The 26180-nt window shown below is 41.7% G+C and overlaps 1 protein-coding gene across 12 annotated transcripts in view; it reads right to left on the bottom strand.

The window, feature by feature from the left end:
* Nucleotides 1–26180, bottom strand: part of SOX6 (SRY-box transcription factor 6) — a 783111-nt gene that overhangs the window by 650722 nt on the left and 106209 nt on the right. For all 12 annotated transcript variants that reach the window (XM_085648104.1, XM_085648094.1, XM_085648105.1 and 9 more), the window contains exon 2: nucleotides 11827–11897. The gene's annotated coding sequence lies outside the window, so the exon portion shown is untranslated. The remainder of the gene's footprint in view (nucleotides 1–11826; nucleotides 11898–26180) is intronic.

Below are 26180 nucleotides of genomic sequence, written 5' to 3'. Positions count from 1 at the left end.
CGCAGTTTTGCTCTTTGTCAGCTCTGCATCAATCCATTGTTATTACCACATTGGATATTGCAGCTGGAGGAGGCTCCGTTCCAGGACTTTATAGTACTTCTTTTTATGAACCGTTTAGTACAAGTGCATGTCAAACCGTTTAGTCAAAGGGCGCATCAGTTCTGATCACAGAGCTGTGACCATCTCCTTTGAACAAGGTAAGTGTGAAATCTCAGAGCCGGCTTACTGTGCAGAGAAAGCGCTCTGTCTCCAATGCTTCTAGTCCAAAATTTCTTTTATCTCAACCTTTACTGCTTTCATGATCAAGAGGACTGGAGACAGTGGTGTGATATTGTTGTAGTAAAAACATCTGCTTGGGCGGTTGAGAGGTTCTTAACAGGTCCATCTCCACTCTTCCATTGTCATTCTGTCCTATGGCCTTCTATATCTACACATTTGCAGTCTGCATCCCTGCTGCCTGACCTTCCCAGGTTGGGAGGCTGAGACCTTTTGCTTTGAACTCCCATTTCAGCATTCCAATGAATTACACAGAACATGGCGGAATGTGCACAGCAGACAGCAGGAGGTCAGCTTCATGACACACCTGCTGAATTATATCCATTAACCCCCCTGCCGTTTTTTTAGCTATGGGAAACTCATCATTATACCAGAAGAGGATGTAAATAGCAGATCTACGGTACGCAGAGCTCAGGGCTTCTTCACTCACTTCACTCACTCGTCAGTTCACATTTCAAGGATACCTACATACCTACATATGTGAGTTGGAGTACCAACCCGTGACACCACCCCTCAGAGAAGTATTTAAGTAAAGAAGTATGGACATGCTATCATTAAATATATTTTACTCAGTTTCATATAATGCATGTTATTCTTTGCATCTATAGTTTGATATATTTTTGCTTGTGTTTTATTTGGGGTTTCTTCTTAAATGAAAATACATGCATAGATCAAATACCTCAGGTAACCACTTTTAGAGTTGTAAGCCTAGTTAGGTAGCAAATGTGGCTGGTCATGCACTACAATTCTGATAATATTACCACAGTTGCAGAAGTAAAAGTCAATAATATCACAATTACGTACTACCACCAGAAGATAGAACCTTCACCAGCAGCAACATCTGCTAGTGCCAATTAACACTAGCAGCAAAAATACACTAGCAGAACATGCACAGCAGATATTATTGACAAGGGTATATATTTACAACAAGACATACTGCAGACTTTACTAAATTAAAATTTTAGAGCGAGTTCCTTCGCAGCATATATTACTATAACATCATTGCCTGGTCATTTAGTTACCACCTCAAATCATATTTGACAGACCTAAGACGAATGGATTCATTACAGCTGTCATTGATAGGGAGGGCTAACGTTATAAAAATGACAATGTTTCCTAAGGTGCTCTACAAATTAAGATCAATCCCATTTAAAATTGATGAGAAAATTATAAGGAGGATTGAGGCCATCTTTATGAAATTTTTATGGCAATATGGCAAAATAAGGCGGTCAAATAGATATATGTCATTACCACAAGATAGAGGTGGTTTGGGACTGCCTGATATTAAGAGCTATCATCTTGCATGCCTCCTTACAGACATGGCTATTCTACTCCATCCGGGTGGCCCAACCCTTAGACAGTCGGCAATACCATCAATTTTTCAGCTATTGGTAGGAGGTGAAGCCGTAGGGCTTTTATTAAGGCAAACTCAGAGGAGCTACTTCAAGAAAACTGGATATAAGACGCTAGAGGATGTGTGGTATATTTGGAAAAGTGTTAAAAAAGCTCTAGATATACCTACTATCCATTATCGGACACCACTTTGGAACTCAACACTTTTTCCAAATCTTAGTAGGGACGGAACGTGGCGTCATTGGGAGAGCCAGGGTATAGTCGAGCTGGGGCAAATAATGATTGGTGATCAGTGTAGAACACTTGAAGAACTTACACAACACTATTCTTTACGAGGTTATCAAGAACTCAAATACATGCAGATTGTAAATAGAATTAAATCAATTAGGCCATGTATCACTCTGCAAGGGAAATATGAACTAATTGAGTATTTGAAGTCAGGGGGCCATAGAATTAGAGATATATATAAAATATTCAATGAAGCAATAATAGATGATGTCGGCAAAATCGAAGCTGTATGGTCCAAAAAACTGGGAGACCCAGAAATAGATGTTGATAAGGCGTTAGCTATGGATAAGAGGTTCCTACGTTCCTCGAATCTCAGAGCCCAACATTACAAAACCCTATTTAATCTATACTATACGCCTGAAAAACTATTTACGTGGGGGAAAGCGATAGATAGCAACTGCCCCAGATGTGGAAAAGGTACGGCAGATCTTATACACATGTTTTATGGTTGTGAAAAATTGAAACCAATCAAAATCGAAATAACACGGTTTTTAGAGGGGCTACTTGATGTTAAAATTAATCTATCCCCGACCCTGATAATAATTGGCTGTGACGCGAAACTAAACATAAGTATCGAGGCTGAAGCCTTAGTCTTTATTACTGTAGCAGTTTTTAGGATTCTAATTAGCGCAGCCTGGAAGGATACAGAAGCCCCAACTTTTCAAATGTGGTTATGCAGATTGTTGGGTATACATAATATTGAGGAGGCATTATATGATTTAAAGGGAGCAAAGTTAAGGGATGTGGGTAAGCGACTCTGGGCCCCAGTGGCTACATGGAGGACAGAAAAATTAACCACAAACGACTGATTTATTGGCTGCATTGCTATTTAATATGCTAATTTAATCTGTTTATTACTCTGTCTGTTTTTACTTTGGATAAAGGTATAATGCAATGTTCCATCATATTTTATTTTATGTATCTATGTATCCATACAGTAATATGTATTGGTCGGTTCGACCTCTCAAATAAAACATTAAAAAAAAAAAAAATAATCAAATCATATTTGTATTGGATAGAACCTCATGACTTATACGAGTACTGACGGGAAGACAATAGAATAGAAGCCACTCACAAAGTGCTCTGGCATTAATAAGCATACCTTGGGAGAATCGCAAATATAGGTAGCAAAAAAACATATGCCCTGAATTCTGCACTCAGCAGTGCTCCTTCACAGCCCTTAACCGTTCATAAATGTATCAACACTCAATAGAAGTCTTGCTGGTGATAGTAGGTACTACCTCATTAAATGGCCAACCCTGTGATATCACACTGTGTGTGTGTGAGTGTATGTTGGCTCATGTGTGTGTGTGCAGAGGGCATGCATGGTGAATCCTTTGAATTCAATGACTTATCACTGGAGAGATACACTCTAAGACAAACAAGAATCATCATTCACTGTGTGCTTTTCGTGTATACTACTTTCTTGGATAGCAACAAAATTGCCTGGAGGTGACATTACTTGACTTTAATACAAATGAAAAAAATTATCTTGGAGGAGCATTCATTTATCTATCTCAAATAAGGATTGACTTTACTATCCAGTAGCAACAAGTGCACTGTACTTTGGATTTAGTTGCAATTAAAATGTTTAATAGAAAACATAAGCTAGAAAGTGGAAAATCACAAGTAGACTTGCATGTAAGACAGGGGGTGACTGGTACCCAGGTGCAGGGTCAAGTCATCCATAGAAAATGTAAGAAAACTAGGTGCTCACGAAGCAGGGGGGACACCCAACAACGATTAGCATAGATTCCATGGTAGGAGACACAGAGGAATAAAACACTATTGCACCACCCGCGAACTCTCACACAAATAAATCGATTTAACAGCACCCTAAACACAATGCACGACCTCTCGCTGGCAGGGCTATTATATATTTTTTTATGTTCTTCATTTTCCTTTCTTTGGTTGAATCTTTTGGTTAATGTAGCGCTTGTAAAAACGTAAAAAACATCTATTTCTCATCATGCTATCCAATGTTATTGGGGGACGAAAGGTTGCGGGTGAGAATGTATATGTGTGTGTACCTCTGACGTAAAATCCAATAAGCTACGTTTCCAAAAAAGAATAGCCGAAAAGGGGGAAAAAATAGAGAAAACTGTGAATATGATGTATTACATGTATATATGTAGCATTTCCTAATGCCTCGCTCAAAGTCACTTATGATAATACTTTTATTTGTTTCAAAAAAATGTATTTCAAAATGGCTTCTGAGTCAGGCACTAAAAAACACATAAATGAAGTGCAGGTCTTAGGTCAGTCCCCTAGAGTGATAGCAAGACAGTAAACAAGGCGTTTTGTGTAAATGCACCATTTTAATTAGGGGTGTGCAAAAATATATTTGTTTGTTTTTCGTAATTGCATAACATTTTGAGAACACGCAAGCGAAATTATGCATACAAGCCCAACAGTTAGCACTACATTTTAGTGCAAACTGCATCTTTACATCAATGTTTTGCACGGATGCGTTACACAATAACAAAAAGTGCAAAAAACAGAAGTCACTCATGTTATGTCTATTGATGTTATTTCCCGCACGCTCATGGCAAACATTTGCTACAAACAGCACATAATTACATAGTGTAATGGCGTAATTTTGGGAATTTCGCATAACAAGCTAAACGCAAAATTCCCAAGAGTATGAGAAAGTATGTGACTTCCACCAGCATAATTTTAATTTTACCCAAGCCTAATTTTAATTTGCTGTTGCACGCATACTATTAATTAAAATTTAAAAAAACAGACGGAGCACCTTCTTTATTCATCTTAATTATTCCAAGATGACCTCCAGTTACCAGAGAAGATATAGTTGTGTTTACTAATACATGTGACCCACAGGAGTTATCAGATATGTTTATAAACTGAATATTATCAAAATGCCATACAATACATCATTGTTACTCGTTCAATAGGACACAAATAAACCACAATTGATTTTAGATTTGAGACCAAGAACACTCTTAGCATTCTGAAATGGTACAGTCACTAGTGAGTATGTGCCATTTGATAGGTTGTTATCCTTTTTAGTTCTACCATCATGTTTATTTTAAACATTTATATTGTTTGTTAGAAAATCATTAATTAGAGACAACTTTGAAATGTTTCTAAAAAATTTCAGTTTCAAGGCCTCGTTACCTGGGATTGGTTAGCTCCAATAATTTGTCCCAAGGTATCTACCACCAGTGCAACAGTACACGTTTGTATATCATTCCATCTTAGGTGTAAGGGTGAGCAGCACAGTTCACCTTGGCATGCTTCTTCTACTCCTCAAGTGTGCCTGCATAACCTCTCACAAGCAAGCTATACCTTTTCCACAGATATGCCTTAGTTATTACACAATAAGTGCAAGGATTTAACTGAATGTTTATTAATAAGTTTGTGTAAATTAACTCAGCAATGTTTTGCTGCCATATCACCTCATTGACTATATTGTGTATTACTTTTCGTGCCAGGCTTATGCTAGATTTTTTAAAGAAAGAACAGTTCACCAATAAAACACCTTCATCCCACAATTAGTAGTACACACAGACTCACCTACGGGCTATGATAAGATGTTTCCAGCTAATTGCATCGTGATATAAATCTGGGACCTTACAATATTACTCATATAAGTATGTCCACAAGTAATGCGAACAAGGAAGCAAGTTGTACACAAGTGTACCCCAAAGAGGTATCAAGTGTTTAGGAAGCAGTGCTTTGAAAAATAACCATGAGAGTGTGTGGAAGGCCTAAACGGAATCTCCACTCCAAGCCTCCCATTTTAAGTTAAAGTTGTGAAGCAAATGCACAAGGTTTAATAATATTCACAGAACTCAGTCTTAAAAATGCTAAGCAGAATGCTGGCGCAGTGCCCTGCCAATTCCCCAATCAGTTGCCAGAAACACAAGATATTTCACACGTTTTCCTTATGATATGTAAATTGCAGCATGGTGTCCTTATGCCACTTGACAATATCACTGTACATGACTGTGGAGCTCCAAGACAGTACACAGGAGTACATTTTGCTGCATTGCTTGTGCTCACAGTTTGGGTAAAATTTATTTTGTGCTCATAGTTGATCTTGAAGTAAAAAAGTCACATTTGTTGATTTTCACAGGGGACATTAAGTGGGGATATATAATGTTTTGGTTCACTTTTTAAAATGTCGGCAACTGTCTGTCGCTTATCCGAACCAAAAGGAGATTTATGTTGTGAATATGTATTTTTGTCAAATAAGCTATTATGTGGAAGTGCTCAAGTACATAACTTCAGTACCAATTAAAATGATCTACTTCCCTCCTCATATATGGCTGCTTATTTTCAGGGGAGGTTTCCAAAAACTGTTAGCTGCTTAGAGAAATCCCTCTATCTCAAATTTATGCTGAATCTTCAACTAGTCAAACTGCCCATTACTTGTTGTTATTGATCCTACTTCTGACCATTGTCTACGCCAAGATAGTAGGGTTTGCAAAGTTATTTAATTATTGTCATATCTATGTCACTCGTGCATTATATGGGCCACTTTCTAATAAACATTATCATCCCAGGATCACACCTCTGTCTCTCTGGCCATCCGTTGTGTTTTCGGGGTTGCTTTGATACTTCGGATGTATCTGGACAGGAAAATGTCCAAGCCTGGTATGTGGAGCATCTTAAATTCAGATAAAGAAAATATTTGCTTGGTGTTTTCATTAGTTAATATACTCGTTCATCCACAAAGATGTAAGTATATTTGAAAAAGCAGAAATGAACATGTGTTTTGTTATATAATATACTTTTGATGAGATGGGCGGATTACCGTGCACAGTATATGTCTCAATTACTGTCCTAAAGTGGTGCATAAAATTCACATTTTAGCCACTGTCCCTAATTATTACGAAGTTTTTCCATGAAATGTGCACATTTTCTGAGGTAAGACGATAAAAAAAGATTAATCTTGCTCAATATGTGTTTGATGATTAATTACAACACCACCCTTAAAGGCCAATACTTACATTTAAAATTTGAACATAATTTAAATTAAACCTCGGTGGAACACGAAGACTCAATAAGGACAGAGCTGAGGCACGGCCTAAAGAGCTCAACAATTATTGTTTTTTTATAGCTAAAGCTTTGAAGTCCTATGTAGAGCATGATTCTTTTTTGTTTGCGTTATGGCACATCAAAAGTAATCAGACTCTTTCTAGTTCAGTTAAAGAAATTTTTGTACCGAAATTACTGCATAATTACTGTAGAAACAGTGGTACCTAAGGGTAGTTAATTAGCATTGAGTAAACTCCTCAGCACTGTACAACTAAAAATGTTTTGTGTCTTTAATCCAGGCAATGTTTAAACTTGTGTAGTCATAATGTCATTGGCTACAAATGAGACTCCGTCAGTGCCACTTTTACTCACGTGTATGTGTGTGTGTGTGTGTGAGAGCACACACCTACAATTGTTCACAGATATGTGATGGAGCTAAGCACTCACCACTGATAAAAATGAAGTGTCATGAATTTCATCAGGGCAGATTTAGCTCTCCACCCTTCTCTGGTAGGTAAATTGAGTGCCTTTAACTGGGTAAGAGTAACATGGTATCTACAGGGCTTAGAAATGGCAGAAGTACACTATTTGGAGGTTTACTAAAGTTATAACTCTCACATGTGTGCTCAAGCACATGCCCAACTGTGTGAGGGTGTGCATGTGTTTATTAGTGGGTGGTTGCATGTGCGTTTAAATGCTTCACCTGTTATACATTTCTACAAACCTAGGTGGGCACTGGGCTATTACCAATTCAAGATGGCTACTTCTTTCGTAATTGTTAAATTTTACATTGCAGATCCTCGTTTATTTCCGTGTCAGTGGAATCTTCTCCCATATTATCTTAATCATCAGTTCTTTTCATTTTCACTCATACTACTTATTTTGACCAAAGCTAATCCATAACGTAAGGGAACAGGAAAAGGTAAGAGCGCTTTTGGACACAAAGCTTAGTTTTAGTTTTTTTTTTTTAACTGGATGCACCGTTTAATCTTTCATCCAAGAGCATGTAAACTATAATCAATCACTCCTGCATAAAGTTTTAAAAAATTGGTTGCACAAATTTGCTGAACATTCCCAAAATCATACATTGAGATATCTTACAAGAGATATTTTGAAGTAATATGTTGAGTGATGCAATGTGCATAATTAGCGATACATCTGGCAAGTCTGAGTTAAAAACAGATCCAGGTCACACGTAATTTATTAACCTCAATATAAAGCACTAAAAGTCCAGGATACCTTCAAGGTCTGAAAATCTGCTAATTCACTGAATCGTTTTAGCTGCCACCTTCATTAAAATAATATCAGTTCTAAGGCTATAATGCAAGCACTAATACTACAGGGTGAATGAAGTGGGCCTTAAAGTAGCGAAAAGGGTGAGCTGAGGGTAAATTGGACAGCCAATGTCTTCACTGTTGAGATGTACAATCGCACAGGAGCTCCTGTTTTTCCTGAGGCAAAATAACTGTGAGTCTTTTCTGAATTCAGGCAAAACTCTCCTCCAATTATTAATGCAGCCTTCATTTTTATTTAGTTAGTAAATAGATTTTACCAGAAGCGTTATTTGATTTCTTATCTGTAATATAATATAATCCTCTTTGATATGTGTGGACTTGTTGCAACATGTTCGATGTGTTATTCATTTTGTTGTTAACAATGCTTAACTCATGTGTAAAATAACTTCCAGGCCTTTCATGATACAATATTTTAATTCCTCAATTGGATTTCATTCTGATTCTAATTCCAGCTGATACAAACATGTTTAATACTTCGACTCAGGAAAATGGATGTGATTACACTGTGTTCCTTTAAGTGAACAGTAGTTAAGTAGTCAATTGAATTTATTCAGCCTTTTAAAAAAAGAGTAAATCTGTCTATAATTAATTAAGCTCCATTAAATTGCCCATCCTTTTCAGAAGGTACAAAACCATGGAGTGACATTCGACATTGCCGTGTCATTTACATCAGAGGTAAAAACAACTGAACAAAGAACCTTCTGCAATTCTCCCCCTTTAGCTGCTGATTATCGCCTTGACAGGTTCTCTTTTTAGTGCTATCCCACCATGACTATTTGAAAGTGTATCTTCCTTAGAATGTCTGACGCCATGATGCACACACTTCACAGGGACAACAACTATCAAGCTAAACTGGTCCCATCAGGTCACTTCTGAGTTCCCTGAATTGGATTGTTGATCAACTGCAAATCTTTAGCCCTAAGGAAGTTAGGGGCATATGTATCAACATCTCCATTTGCGATTCTCAAATAGCGATTTTTAAAGAATCGCTATCTGAGAATTGCAAAACGGGATGTATTTAAAAACTCGCAAAACTTTTGCGATTTCTTAAAATTCCTTAATTGCGATTAGCAAATTGCGAAATCGCAATTAAGGAATACCTTCCCATTCATTTCTGTGGGCCAGGAGACCCATAGGAATGAATGGGAAGTAATTCTCAAATTGCGATTCGCAGTTTGCTAATCGCAATTTGAGAATAATTTCAAAGGTGCAAGGGTGTCATGATGACACCCTGATGCACCCCTGAAATGATCATGTGTGTGTATATGGCGCACATACATGCCCTTAGGGCATGTATGTGCGCCACGTGGCACTTAGTAAAAATCCATAAAGTGCTTTTTAAACAGAAATCGCAAATTACCACCAACTAGAAGTTGGTGGTAATTTGCGATTTCTTAAGGATAATTCGCATAACTTTGGTGCGTGTTACATATCATTTAAGAAATCGCATTTTGCGATTTCTTAAATGCTTACGCAAAATTAAGAAATCGCTAAATTAGCGATTCCTTAATTTTGCGATGAGAATTTGCCTCATACATTCCGTTTTGTGAATTTTTAATCGCAAACGCTGTTTTTTGCGAATCGCAGCGTTTGCGATTAAAAATTCGGTTGATACATATGCCCCCAAGTCTTTTAATCTAGAGTGGATGTGATGGCAAGAATTCCTTCCTTATGAACTGGGTTTCAAAGTATGAGGTTCTAGCTCACAACGTGTCTACCGTGAAATAAAAACCTTGCAAAGAGAGCAAAACCCCACTGGATAAGCTCTTCCTATTAAAGGTATGGCCCTAATCCCCACGCAGACCATGGGTTTGGATCCCTTGGTGTGCATACTTTTTCTTTTCATTCCAGTTGACTCAGTTTCCAACAGACACAAGAAAACATGCACACTATGCAAAAGCAATAAAGTCAATAAATACAGATAAGATACATTCACGGTTCATATTTGCAGATACTTGAGTGCCAGGATTTGCATTCCTGTTTGTTCCTATTTTGAGTTGCCAAATCAATGAAAACAACTACAACAGTCCGTCCCAAAAAAATATGAAGTAAGTTAAAGAGCAAATAAAGAAAGATGTGTTTCTGCTTTAAGATGATTTGAGAATGGAAGCCCACTGAGAAATGAATAGCTCTTCTAGACCTTAGTCTGCAAACTGATCTCTCTCTGAGCCTGACTCACAAAGCTTTACTCCATGAGTAGGTGTGGTTTACTTTTGGAAATACAAGAGTAAATCAGGAATAATTCAAGCATAAGCCAAGATAAATTAGGGTTGTTTCTACAGTAGCCTCTGTGACCTCAATGTTGGAGAAAACAGGTTGTGCTCCCAACATCCTAATCTAGTATTGCTCAACTCCACCCCTTTGTTCCTTTAGAAGGTCATGGATTGGACGGTTATGAGCCAAGATACCAATAGTCTTTTGTATGTCTTTTTATGAGACTGTCGGTTCTGCCTAATGTTCACCATGAGTGTGGGACTAAGAAGGATCTTGTATACATTGTAGATTATTTATTTTCTTTTATTCGTTTTCCAGTCCTTGTTAGTTCCCGATTCCATTTGCCACTTGAAGCTTTTAGGTTACACTTAATGAGGCAGGTTTATCTGTGTTTGTTCAGTGTTAGTGGTAGAGAGTAGAAAAGTCATCTGATGGTTAAAAACATGAAGAGAGATATAGCTTGTTTAGCCTTCCACCCATCATCTTATTCCCTCTATGCCCGAACACCTACCCAAACTCCTTTCACAAAAACCCATATGGACAGAAAGTTCTGTGAATGTGCCTGTATTTACCATAGTGTTAACTCAGAGGCTACTGGGATGAGTATAAAGTCATGGTTTTGAGAGCTAGATGCATTCACACTTTTGCAAACTAAAATATTTCAACCAAATGGAAAGAACAGAAAGGATGTAACTTTGTGTTTGCCAGACTCAGGTACACATGCACACGCCATGTCTGTCTCTTCCACAGCATGTCATACTTAGCAATACAGGATTGATGATGATGTATCCCCAAACTCTAAATGACCCAAGGTCTAAGTAACTCCCCCTCAGTTCTAATATCTACAGTTGTATATCACTCGAGCTTTGTTTTTTAATGCTCATGGATGTCTCTGTAGCCCCTTTTATGGGCAACACATCCTGCTGTTATGTACATGTACAGATGCCCCCGGGGCTAGGTCTTTGCTATAGTAATACCCCTAGCTGACAAAATAAATAATTACGTGTTGTATGTACATTGCAAGCACCCTTGTTCACTCACCCACATTTGCACAAACAGATTTACTGCTGGGTGCTTTATAATTATCAGACTTCCCTATACACAGCTGACCTTTGTCTAAAAGTAAATTAGATGCATAGGCACCTGTTGGGCTACCTTTGCTCAATTAACTCTGACATAAACTTGAAACGAGTTTCCAAAATCTTAAGCATTTTTATAGAGACTTCATTATGAAATTGCTTCGAATATGAGATAGTTCTAAGATATGTTGAATTTGAAATAAGTTGCACATATTTAAATTAGAAACTAATAATTTAAAACAGGTCGAAAAAAGCTGTTTCCAAACTTAATCAGTCAACAAACAACCAGAAAATTATAGTAATAAATAAGTACTTACAAATAGACAGGAAAATCAGCCCCAGCACCCAGAAATCACTGGTTAGTTGCTTCTAAATTCATGAAACTGACCTAAAAATGCAAACGAGAAATACAAATTATATGTAAAATAGAACTCCAAGCCACAATGAATGTATTACTTTGTATTTTGTTGGGGGGAAAAACAGACATTTTCTAACTAAAATCAACTAATTGCAACCAGCCCAGCACCATTGTTACAATTCAAGCCGAGTAATTTGCGCAGTATTTGTTTCCAGGAAACCCGAACCATGAGAAACCATTATTACATTGTTCTGCCTTTTACACCATAGCAACACAGTCCATTATGGCTTCTAAGAACTTGCAGAAATGCGAGCACGGTTATCATCCCAGCGTTCAAAACAAGCGGAAAATAAACAGCAAAAAAAAAAAGGGTTGGGGGGGGGGGGGCACGTTGGAGCTCGACACATAAAGGCAAAAATCAATTTTAGGAACGACGCTGCAGCGACCAAATGAACTGAAATGTCTGGGTGACCCTTGAGGAAGCTCTCAGCTGGCCTGAATCTGAGGTAGATTCGATACCATGAACTAGAGGGGAGTTTCTGTTTCACCCCTTCGTTCAATCCCAAAGTAGAAGCTTAGCAAAAGAACAATGCATTCAGTATAAAGCACGACAAAGTCTGGATTCTTTTTCCTCAAAACCCTGAGTTCTGGCGCAAAAAGGTAACAGATGCAACCCTAACCCACAGGGCTTGCCTTACAAAATTCTTGGGCTAACACAATGAGTCACTTTATGCCGCTAAATATCCATGGCTTCCTCCCGCTCCAGAGCCACTCCCTCCCTCCCTGCACATGTGTTAGTGAGTGGTTAGCAAGTTTATTTTTATTGTTCCGCCGTCTAAAAAGCAGCCCATTTTTACTTCTTCTGAAAACAAAAGGAACTCTGTGGCACAGGGGTCTACAGTCTATGGCCCACATACAATGCTGGCATAGACAAGTGCCATCTGTAATGTAAGAAGACAGGACCTACCCGTTTGAATTAAAACATGTCCGCACTTGTGTGAAGCTGGCATATTCGCGGGCAAATTGCAGTTGAGGGATTGTAATGTATTTTTATTTACAACTCCATTTTATTGACACTTCCGTCAACACGCACAGGAATCACTGAAACAAAGGGACTTGACATAAAAATTTATTTTTTGAGGTCGACAAGAGTTGAATGGTATTCCAATCGTTGTTACAAGATACCCAATGAATTGAATCACGACTAAGTGCCAGATGTACGGAGCTTTTTTCAGCTCACAAGCAGCCCCATTCACAGGATCGGCCCATTTGCGATCCAAACATTTTTTTAAAAATGTACAATGCCCTATTTGCATTCCGGTAAGGTATTACCGAATCGTAAATGGGGTTTGCGAGTCGTCATTAGGAATTGATGTGCCAGGGGTCTCCCTTCCTAATAACGAGTGGCAGGTGCAAGTATGCATGTTTTAAGACTGGAATGTTGTCGCAAAATGTCCATACTTTACCTACTTCGTGAACGAGGAGGTAACCCATTCGCAAATGGTAAAGGATCCCCAAGGGACCCCTTCCCCTTTGTGAATGTGGGTGCCAACAGTTTTTAAGAGCGGGCAGATCCCACAGACCACTGCCCGCTCTTAAAAAATGAAAAACATGCTTTTAATTTTTCTTATTTTAATGTATCCTGGCCTGCATTTCTAAATTAAAATTTGGTTTATTTAAAAAGCAGTCAGACATGGTGGTCTGCTGACCCTAGCAGGCCGCCATACCTGTGAGTGTCAGCCATTCCTCATGGGTCACAAATTGCGACCTGCCTCATGAATTTTAATGAGGCAGGTCCCTTGCGACCCATTGCGAATCACAAGCAGTGTAAACAGACTGTTGTACATAGCTGTTTGCGATTTCCTAATAGCAAATCACAAAAATTAGCTATTAGGACATCACAAATGGAAGTCTTTATATATGTATATATATATATATATATATATATATATATTTTGCTTCAACTCCCTTTACTCGCACTCGTTTTCCCGCTGCAGGTAGGAGCCCAGACCACGATTTGGTGCTTCAAAAGATCTTTATTCGTCCGCTCACAAGTGTTGCACAGCCATTACGCGTTTCGAGCCTGTGGGCCCTTGATCACATGACACTAGCAGCAGTCTCACCTGGGCATTTTAAACATTTTTTTCAAAGGTGCATTTTTTTCTTTTTTAAAGTGACAAGGTGCTTTATAAGATTACCAATGGTATTTTGCAATGTAATGGTAGTAGATATAAAAGACACATTTCTTCAATTATCAGCATCAATAAATAAATATCACAATGATAATACACAATGTTAAATTCACTATTTGCAATAAATATATAAATATATAAATAAATATGGTTAAATATATATAAAAAACTTTCAATAAGATGACATATAAAACCAGCAAATAATTAATTGATGGAAGAAATTGCATGAAGCATGATAATGTGTCTGACGGCAGTATATATATATATATATATATACACACACATAATATACGCAGTACATAGGAAAGCCGAGTGGCCAGTATTGTGGTGGATAGGAAAGATTTGACTCTGGGTGAATGCCTGTGTCACAATTTTGCATTGAACCTCTGAGAACCCTGAGAGGCACATCTAGAAGTACACAGATGTTCGGCGGACAGGTTGGAGTGGAAACACTAGAGGACTGTAATGATAGCACCCTTCAACAACAGCTCCTTTAGCCACAGTGGTGGTTTCAAAGTGCATGCTTACCCCCCAAACTATATACCGCTTAGAAAATCAGGGGGCTGCTGACATTGGCAGGTGCCAGTCCTTGCACCCATGTGAATAGACTAGAACCAATGATAAATGACTGTTGGGCATTGGCATAGTTATTCCTTAAAGAACAAGTGAGGGCAGTACTTGTGCAGCTCTGGCATTCACTACTTTACATATACACCATAATTCACACATGCATATTTCTGCTAATAAGAAATAACACCTTAAAGCACGACATAATTAAATTAACAATGCATAATCAAACCACAAAATAATGCTACACTTAGTCATCCCTTTTGTAGTGATAAAGTTAGTATGATTTGTAATCTGAGTTGTATTATTTACATTTGCAATTGCTTCTGTCACATCGAGAGTGAGGTCATGAGCATTGGATTGCATTTGGTGTGTGCATTTCAACCATGGTTTGCATGGCTTATATGCAAGTTATGGATTATGGAGCTAAGCATTTTTTAAACACTCTGTGCTTTGCCTTAACCAATAGCTCTATTAATGAGAACTCCTGAATGGGATGCATGTGTAGTTCGAGGGGAGTCAAGGAAGTGTCAGGGGCCCAAACCAATGTTGTATCTAAGAACACACCTACTCTGCGTGTCCCAAGGACAGGAGCAAAGGCGCCACACCTCCTTTCAATGTATAGGAAATTCCATCTGCGCGCGCGAGCTCATGAAATGCAAACAATAATAACATTTTTACCTGGCATTTCAGTCACCAGCAAACACTAAATTGGCTACGGCAATGTCCGCACAGCATTAAGCATGATGCCAATTGTAGAATACCCCTCGTCCCCAAGGGGCACGTTTTGTGGACCATGTCGCTTCCTTCAATATCCGGAAACGAATCTGATTCGTCACGTCGATACAGTATCATTATATCTGCGCGCAGCCAGTTACAAGCTCATTATCATCTGATTTATGCCATTAGGGCCGCCGTTGAGCCACCAATTAAACAATGACAGAGGCTCCTAAGGTCATACTTAATTAATCTCAAAGACTACAAATGCCACGTCCTGTGCAGCGCCTCGTGGGGGGACTTTAAGCGCGCATCAGTCAGACTTTGTTGTGGTGGCGTAATTGGGACGAACCCGCACCTTTCGGAAAATGAGTTTAATTCGCATTCATTGTTACATCTGTAATAAAAAGGTGATGTCCTGGAGAGACTATCTCAGGGGTGGCAGTGCTAATGGGAGGACACAACGGGATTATTGAGTCAGAAATCCCGCCAGAAATATAGCCCGGTTTTGTTTCGTCACCACCTCCAAGAGAACACCGGAGCCGATTCAACCACCCTAGAAATTGTCGAGTTGAATCAAATAAGCTTGGATCAAAAGTAGTAAGCAATTAATATAAAACGCTTTCAGTCTGATGCACTTAAAACCAATAAACATGGCTGTGCTTGGTGATTTCAAACAGACTTATGGTTCTAAATTCTACACATTTAACATAACGTGGTAGCTGTCTCCCACCACAGCAGTTGCAGTTCTAAAAGTATTTTCTTCAAGACAGACCGTCCTCCTTGACAACAACAAAATCGGAACAATGCTCTCAGAAGCATTTCATTATGCAAATTGTGTTAAGCAACAAGTTCCAGAATTCGATGTTGTATGTCAAAATATAGTTAACAAAAATATCATCTGACATAAATATCCTGTCCTACATATGTTTACAAAAATATCCTTGCATTGTTTGTGCAGATTTTCCATTTTATTAACAGTGGCTAAGCAGTGTGTTTAAAAGACTACTTTATCTGCTTTATGGTGTAAATAGTGTTGTGAAAACTGATGTTTTTTTCCACCTGTGACTGTTTGAATGTGTGCCCTAGTTTACCCTGTACAGTGCTTAGGCCTGCAGGTGAAAGCACCCAGTCCATACCCCCACATTTTTTATTTTTTAAGTTAAAAAGACAAAGTACAACCTCAGAGGCTAAGCAGAGAGTTTTTAAAAGACTGCTACTTCTATTGTATGGTTTAAACTGTGTTTGGAAGTTATATGTAGCACTCGTTATTGGCTGGAAAAAAAAGTGATTTGTTTAAGTGTGTGAAAAGCAGTATATTAAGTCGCATAGAGGCCTATTACGAGTCTGACAGTCCACGGATCGCCAGACTTGCAGTGGCGCGGCGGTCTTCCAATCGCCCTATTATAACCAGGGTGGTAAGGCCACCCTGAGACCACTGCACTTTTAAGGGATCAGAGATCCCTAATGGTGGCGTGGCGGTCTTGAGGCCACAATATGCTTGGCGGGGCCGCTGCAGCTTTCATAAGCATATTAAAAGTTTCCGCACCCCCACACTTTTCATGGTGGTGCAACCGCCATGAAAAGTGGGGTGTGAGAAAACAGAGGGGGCTCTCAGCCTGTGCTTAAGGTCACATGCCTTTATATAAGTTTCCTATTGGTTGTTACATCTGTGTACTGATTGATTCCTATATCTGGGGTTCCTATTAAACGTGGGGCTTGGGGTTAGGGTTCTGAATGGCTGACGAGAATACGATATAGAAAAGCAACACAATTGCTATCCTCATACAGCTAATACCAGCACAAATGACATACCTGCTACAAGTTCAAAAAATACAGCTCTTCTACAAAACAAAGCCACACTAACTATCACCAAAACACAATCTCTAAACAGCCTTCTAATAAATGCTTGATCATTCTCTAAAAACAAGCATCAAATTTACGATCTACTCACTGACACACAACCTGACTTACTCTTCATAAATGAATCATGGTTGGGAGATGACATGGCTCCAGTGTTGCAGGAAGCCGTTTCTCTATCACACAAAATCATATGGGCAAAAGAGGAGGTGGACTAGTTGCTATATTCAATTAAACAATGCATCTCACTAAAGCTGACAATGCTTCAATACAAGATTGTGAGGTCCACAACACCAGATGCAACCTTACACCAACTTTCTCATGTAACTTCCTTCTCCTTTACAGACCTCCACCTAGCAATGCAACATTTCCAGACACATTTCTACATGCAGTTTCAAACCTAATAACACTAGACTCCAACCTATGCATTCTGGGTGACCTCAACATTTGGTTTGACAAACCCAATATGCCCCATCCAAAAAACATCATCACTGGCCTCGACAGACTGATCCTACATCAAATCCTCCACAAACCCACACACATGGCTGTATGATACAAACATGCATGCCTAAACCCCGCATGCCTTAACAACGTGGTCTGAACTATGACCGTGTCTTTACCATGCATGTCTTTACAACAAATGTTGTTGAAAGGGCATGTTTGCTAAAGTGATATGCATGCTAAACTGCATATCCTAGCACACCTGGCCTGCGCCTAACACCCAATACCACAGCCCTGTAATCCATCCTGCCCCAGCTCTTAAAACTATAGTGACCCCTTATCCTAAGCTCTAACACCCTGCCCTGCCCCCAAAAACTACACAGACCCCTGCCCTGAGCCCTAAAACAGACCCCATCCTGCCCTTAAATCTACCTCTTTCCCTTCCCCGCCCTGAAGCCTTAAACCCTGTCCCTTGCCAAAATCAACCCCAACCCCCGCCATGATCACTGAAACTGCCCCCGCCCTGCTCTTAAAACTCTCCCTTTCCCTTTGCCCTGCCCTGAGGCCTAAAACCCTGCCCCAACCCTTAAAACTACCCCGACACCCCACCCTGAGCCCTAAAACCCTGCCCTCCACCAAAACAACTACCCCTGGCCTGAGCCCTAAAACCGCCCCACCCCTGAAAACTACCCCGCCAACCTGACCCCAGCCCCACTTACCTGGTAGTGTCCAAAGCTTCCTGTCCCGATGCTTCCTGTTCCTCTCCCCGCTCATCCGGACATGTAGACTGCTGTCTGCCTTAACCATGCGTATGCGTGGTTAAGGCAGATGCGTTGTTTAGGAAAGCATTGTTCTGCTTGTGGGGAAATGGCACACGTGTCTCAGCCAGCGTTGTAAAGGCCGTTTCCCACACACATCGCTGGACGCATTCTAGATGTAATTTTTGCAAATCCAGAACTAGCTACCGTTCAAATGATTACTTTAGTCACATGGTCAGACCACCCTTTGCTAGCTTTACAAAATAAAACACTACAAAAGCAATACCCCTAAAACCACCTTACATACATCCACCTATCGACCATGGAAAAACTCAATTTTGAATACTTAGAAATACAAATAACATCCAACACATATCTAGACACAATACATTCTGTTAAAAAACGATATGAGTGGCTACAGGAAGCTTTTGATACCCTCATACCACTCAGAACAACAAAACAGGACAAAAGAAAACAGGCACCTTGGAGAAATACAGAACTAAAAGAGATAAAACAGCTAATTAGAAAGCTGCAACACACCTGGCTCAAAACAAAGAGCAATCAAACAAACTTCACCTACAGAAATTTAACAGATTGTACAAGTCAGCTATCAAAAAGATCTAAGTATGTACTATTCAGACAGAATTCAAAATGCTAAATGTGCAAATAAAGAATTTGACAAAATTCTCCCAGATTTTCTTAAACCAAAATGCATAGAAAGAACTCATCCCATTACTCAATAATTCACGGAAAAACTGGCAAATCATTACACAACCAAATCAGACATGTTGGACTCCTATTTAAAACAAACGAAAACCACCAGCACCATCCATTTTCAAAAAAATACCATCCAAGTGTAAGCTAACCCAGATTCTCCATTCTTTCAAACAAATATAACAAAGTGAATTTATGGGTATGGTCAAAGGAAGTAGACCAGCCGGCAGCCCTTCTGACTCTTGTCCACCACAAATAGTCAATGAGATTCTTCTAACTACCTCTGCTGCCACACCAGTAAGAAGAATCATAAATAATTCCTTAACTACAGGAAGCTTTCCAGAAGACCTAGAAAAGGCATACATATGCCCATTATTAAAGAAAACTAACCTGGACCCACTTGACCCCGACAACCACAGACCGATTACAAATGGACCTTTCCTGGGCAAGCTGATAGAAAGAGCAGCATTCGCCCAGATGTCACAATTTATTGAAGATAGCTCCATACTTTCCAACTTCCAAAGAGTATTTTGTCCAGGAAGATACACACAATCTGCCCTCATCGTCATCTGGGATGACCTTAACCCCTTCAGTGCCCCGCCCTTTCCCCCTCCTGTGCCGGGCGTTACATTAGCGGGCGGGGTCCATGACGAGATAGTCTCGTCATGGGCACAGCGCAACCGTGCTCCATGACGAGACTATCTCATCATGGGCATAGAAGAGGTTAAAAACACAGTAAACCACAACAGGATTGCTGCACTACTTCTCTTGGACCTCTCAACTGCCTTCGACACAGTTGACCATGACACTCAAATCCAAAGACTCTACGAAGATGGCATAGAGTCGACTGTCCTGAACTGGATGACATCCTACCTTCAAAACAGAATAAATGTCAACCATTCCTTCTCTTTCTCATCAAAAACGTACTTCACAAAATCAGGGGTCCCTCAAGGCTCTATCCTCTCACTCATGCTTTTAAACATCTACTTGAAGTCAATACCGGCAATCCTCAACTAATTTCACCTCACATGCTATAACTATGCAGATGGCACACAAATACTCCTTAAACTGGAAACCCCCAAAGATATTGGAAACTCACAAATCTTCAGTTGCCCCAGAGCCCTTGATCAGTGGATGACATGGAGCCATCTCAAACTGAATACTTCCAAAATTGAAATACTCACATGTTGTGATTGGAAAAATTAAGACCCTGGCATGACAATCTCTGACCACCTCCTAAAATATCTATCAAAATAAGAGACCTTGGAATTCCCATGGACTCCAAGTAATCAATGAACGCCCAAGTGGACAAATGAGCAGGATCCAGCTTCATTACTATGAAAACTCTGCGATGCATCTTCCCCCACTTGGGACATCCACACAAGGCCCAAGCCACTATCTCTCTTCTATTGTCTAAACTTGATGACACCAATGGCTTCTATCATGGATCATTTTTTTATTAACTATGAAAAGACTACAACAGATTCAGAACTCTGCTGCCAGACTACTCCTACATATAAAGCCACAAGTCAACATCCCCCCTACCTTGAGGGCCCCACATTAGTTAGCGGTTGCCAGAAGATTCACATTCAAACTGCTTTGCATCACCTACAAAGCAATACATGGAACAGGAGTGCTTTTTATTAGGAATAAAATCACCAAATACATTTCACAAAGGAATCTCCACTCCGATTGGCGGCTCGCCTCAAATTCCCACCATACGAGAAAAAACCCATAGGTGGCACATCTTCTCTGTTCAAGCAGCCAAACTATGGAATTCATTGCCCCCAAACATAAGATTCAAGATGACTATTTGCTTATTAGCTGGATGTTGGCACTTCTCCCTCCTCCTCCGTCCGTTCAGCACCTTGACACCCTTGGGTATTAGTGCGCTTTATAAATATTATCCTAGCCTATCCTATCCTAACTATATCTTCAGAGGACTACTCAAGATTTGACTGTTTCCTACATAACCACCATACTCAATTACAAATGTACAACATATCCCTGTGTATATTAACATTAAAATGTGATTATAAGTATGCATCTAGATATGTGGATTTCTTGATATAAATATGTATAATATTATGTACTTATGTATCTATATATTCATTACTTTACTCCTACTATAAAAACAAAATGTTGACTCTCTCTAGTGCAGTACCCTAAATTTCACCCTATACCTCTCTCAATATATCCTCTACCTCCACTCTCTGACTCATCCCAAACCTCACTCTACTACTATGATCTTCAAAATAACCCTTACTAGACCCTTCCCTCCTCTAGCACTCATTGGATCACCCCAACCCCAATTTCGATACTACGATCTCCCAAACAACCCTTCTAAATTCTTTCCTCACCTATCCCTCTTTTGGCTCATCCTAAATCTTATTTTACTACTATGATCTTCCTAATCCCTTTCTAGAGTTTTTCCCTCCTCAATTGCTCCTTATACTCATCCCAAACCTTATCTTACTACTATGATCTCCCAATAAACACTTTCTAGACTCTTCGCTCTTCTACCCCCCCCCCCCATTATCCTTTTCAATCCAACTAATAGACTCGCATGTCCACAACTCGAATTAACTCAAATTTCACTATCCTAATCCACCAGTAATCCTTTTTGGGTTCCGGAGTAACGTGGTAGTCGCCGAAAAGCGCTTTGACGCCTCATCAGGGGCAGTAAGTGCTATATAAATGCAATTACAATTTACAAATAGGATATATTTTTACAAACGATATTTAGGACACAATAATTTTGTCAGAAATTGCGTCCTGATAAGCTTGCGCCCTTCCTCGGCCGCATGTTCCGCGACTCTCTTGCGGCGGGTTCCCTTCCTGCCGACCAGCGCTTGGCCACTATAGTCGTTATTCCCAAGGAGGGCAAGCCTCGTGACCGCTGTACCTCCTACCGGCCTATTTCACTGCTCAATGCGGAGCCTAAAATCCTGGCGAAAGTCCTGGCCAATCGATTGTTGAGTGTAGTGTGCGACCTTATTCATCCGGACCAATGCGGCTTTATCCCGCACCGCAACACCGCTCTTAACTTGCGGCGTCTGCACGGGGTCCTCGCCAGGGCGGAGTTTCTCTCCGAACCGGCCGTGCTGGTTTCTTTGGATGCCACGATGGCATTTGACACTATTGAGTGGCCATTCCTCTGGGCCGTCTTGGATAAATTCGGCTTTGGAGAGGGATTTATTGGCTGGGTGAGGCTCCTTTACACGGGACCCATGGCTCAAGTGGTGGTGAATGGGCGGGTCTCTCGGCCCTTTGCCCTTGGCAGGGGCACGAGGCAGGGGTGCCCGTTGTCCCCGTTGCTTTTTGCTCTCGCCCTGGAGCCACTCGCTGCCTGGCTCCGTTGGGAGCCCTCGCTTAGAGGGATCCGGTGGGGCCCGGGCTTTGAAGATCGGGTCTCGCTGTATGCGGACGACATTCTCCTGTACCTCACCTCACCGCGGCAGTCACTCAACGTCCTTTTTGACGTTCTGACCTCCTTTGGGAACAATTCGGGTCTCACGATCAATTGGTCTAAATCCTGCGTTTATCCCATCGCTGGTGGTCCTCCTCTCCTGCCGCCTCGGCTCCCGATTCAAATATCTCTGAGCGGCTTTAAGTACCTGGGGATATACGTTTCGCTGGACCCGGTGGCTCGCTACGAGCAGAATCTTCTGCGTCCACTTCGGCGGCTGCGGGAGGACACGGCCCGGTGGTGCAGGCTGCCCCTGTCCCCGCTGGGTCGGGCCGCGCTGTTTAAAATGATGTCCCTTCCCAGGTTCCTCTATGCACTCCAGAACTCCTTTGACGTTATCCCAGTGGCCTACTTTCGGGAGGTGGAGAGCCTGCAGAGGAGACTGGTGTGGAACGGCCGGGCGCGTATTGCTCTTGCCAAGCTCACTCTCCCCTGGTATGACGGGGGCATCGCGCTTCCTGACATTCGCAGGTACTATTGGGCCTCGCAGCTATCTGCCATTAACCACGCCACGTATGCGCCCGGCTTGAATCCGGCGTATGAGATGGACAAGTTCCTGCTTCCCGGCGGGAACTACAACAGGGCACTTTATTCCCGCCTGGCTGACCGGACCCTTACGGGTCCTACTAAGATTGCTGTGCGGACCTGGAGGGCTGCCACTGCGGCCACGGGCTGGAGTGAGCGAATGACATGTGCTACTCCCTTGTTTGCCTCCGACCGCCTGGGCAGCTTGTGGACCACCAAGGGGTTTGACCAGTGGGACACGATTGGTATCAGCAAAGTGGGGGACCTGTGGCACAAGGGCGCGGTCAAGACTTTCGCGGTGCTCCAGGCCGAATACGAGCTGACCGACAGGGAGTTCTTCCGCTACGCCCAGGTTCGACACGCCCTGCTCTCGGTCTTCGGGGAGGGGACCAAGATCCCTGTTTCCTCGCCCCTCGAGGACCGCGTACTTGACGGACATGTCCCTGATAGTACTATTTCTTTAATTTATAAAAAATTGATTAATCACCGGGCGGATCTCCTGGTGCGCCTTCGGGAGGCTTGGACTGGGGATGGGGTTGAATTGGACGACGAAGACTGGCAGTCTGCACTGTCGTCCCCCAAGGAGGTTGCCATTCCGGCTCGTCTCCGGTTGGTACAGCTCAAGATTCTCCACCGGGTGTATGTTACGGGTCCGCGCTTGGTCGCGATGGGATTCTCCGACGACGGACTCTGTAAACGAGGCTGCGGGCTCAGCGCCACCTTTCTTCATATCCTTTGGGAGTGTCGCGAGGTGGCGGACTACTGGCGCCGGGTCCACACGGTTATGGGACAGGTCACCGGGGTTGTGCTGCTGCCGGAGGTGCGTCGCTGTGTCCTGAATGTGTGGGAGCCCAATGACTACAACGCGGCTCAGACTCGGTGGGCGGCCCTAGGGAACATGATTGCCAAGAGGGATATAGCGCAACATTGGGGCGCTCAACGGCCGCCCACCGTGTCTGTATGGAAGGAGAATATGGACTGGTGTATGTTTCGGGAGAAGACAGTGTATGTGGCCCGTGGCAAGCCGGGGGCATGGGGTAGAATTTGGGGTCAATGGAATGCGTATCGCGGAGGCATCTGTACGCCCCCCCTGGTAGACACTGATATCGCCATGTCCCCCTGACCCTTGACGGCTCCTGGCGCTTTTTGTAACAACCACATACGGACGTTCATCTCCCTTGACCCCCTCCCCCCCCCCCTCCGTCCCCGGCCTCCCGGTACTCCTCTCTTTAGCGGATTGCTCAAACGTTCTGACTGGAGTCTCCCCGGGGGCAGCCTGAACCGCACTGGTATCCCTCGTAACTCGCCTTTTGTTTTTATTGTTTTTCTTTTTGTTTCTGTTATTGTTGGACTGACGCTTGCTGTTCCTCGAGGACTATCTTGAGCCACTGCGGGGCAGTGCCCTGGGAACGGATTGCAGCTTTGATATGTGTATATTTCCTTATGTACCTAGCGGCCGGCCCGGGTGGTTGTAGGCCCATACTTGTAACCGAATTATTGTTCAATAAAAACTTTTTCCAAAAAAAAAAAAAAAAAAAATAATAATAATTTTGTCAGATAAGATTTAGTCCACAATATTCTGGTAATGCACCAAATCTAAACATGTTGGTATCAGGAAAAGAAAGGTGTGAAATTTGATAGGAAGTCGATCCTGTCTAAGAGTTCAAAAGGGTGCTCTTGGGTTATGGTCAACTGAAAATATATTGTAGTTGCTTTCGCCACAAGTGACATATTTTACATGTCACAAGAGAGAGAACTAGCCTAGATGCCATACACTTTTTCAAGATGAAAGCTGACAAGAAATCCCACATAGCATTATACCATTCACGGCTGCAGAACGTAGGGGTTTTCTGTCCCAGGGCAGACTTCAGGAGAACCATTCAAGCTCTGGTCCGCTACCATTCAAGCTCTGGTGGAAGAAACCTGCTGGCTGGCACAAATGTTTACACACTAACCCCTCTGAATGGCACGCCACTGCCAGGCGCATAAAAGGATAGAAAAGATAACAACCTGAACACTCTGACACTGAATGACGAATACCGAATGTGCCTTTTCAAGTATGCTTCAATTTAAAAACCTCCTGCATTATCTGTAAAGCAGAATAGCTGCACCAGAGTTCGGTGTTGTCAAACTGCCAGCTTCAGGCTGCCAGGGTATCACAATACTGCAATCAAGAGCAGGGCAAAACACAGATCTAGACACACATTCCGTTCAAAAACTATATGAGTGGCTACAGGAAGCTTTTAATATCCTAATACCACTCAGAACAACAAAGCAGTGCAGAAATAGAACACCACAGTCGCAAAAAGAGAAGACCAGAAGTGCGTAAGAAGAAAGCCGGATGTGCAAAAGAGACCAGAAGTTGAAAAAGTGAAAACCTGGTAATGAAAATGAGAAAAGTATGACAAAGACAGAAAATCAGGAATAAGGACTTCTCTGACTTTCTAGGTGATTAGAATCTAGAAAAGTTTCCATTCACAAACTACATTTTCACTTTCACCCCTGCAATTTGAAAGGCGCTTAATTAGGACTTTCCTTTTAAAGAAGCGCCTCATCAGCCATCAATATGGACTCAGGGTCAGATTACGAGTTTGGTGGTGCGGCCTCGGGTCTGTGCCGCTGCCACACTGCCAAACCCATGGTGAGGCCGCCTGCCAGATTAGGAGTTTCCTCCTGCCTGGTGGGCTGGTTTTTGGTGTTCCCACAGCGGTGCCTCAGACAATGGCACTGCAGTGGGAACGCCAAAAAGAGTTCCTGCACGGCATGGCCTGTAAAGTCCATGCCATGCAGGAACTGGTGTGCATGCACACAGGGGGGCACATGTTGTGGCCCCCTGTGTGCATCCACAGGGCATGAGGCACCAGGGGTCCCTGTAGGACTCTCCTTGTTTTCTCTCTGCCACTGTTTTGATGGCGGTGAAACCGCCATGGAACCATAGTGGAGAGGCAGCTTGTAATATGCTTGGTGGGGCCATGGCAGTCCCGCTAAGCATATTACTACCTCTACACCATCGCACCACCACCAGGGAACGGCAGGGCAATGGCAGTCCGACCGCCCTTATTGTAATAGA

This window comes from Triturus cristatus, chromosome 3_2 (assembly GCF_964204655.1).
Source record: "Triturus cristatus chromosome 3_2, aTriCri1.1, whole genome shotgun sequence".
NCBI classification, from domain to species: domain Eukaryota; kingdom Metazoa; phylum Chordata; class Amphibia; order Caudata; family Salamandridae; genus Triturus; species Triturus cristatus.
Note: the sequence above shows the minus strand (reverse complement) of the source record. Positions and strands in the feature narration are given on the sequence as shown.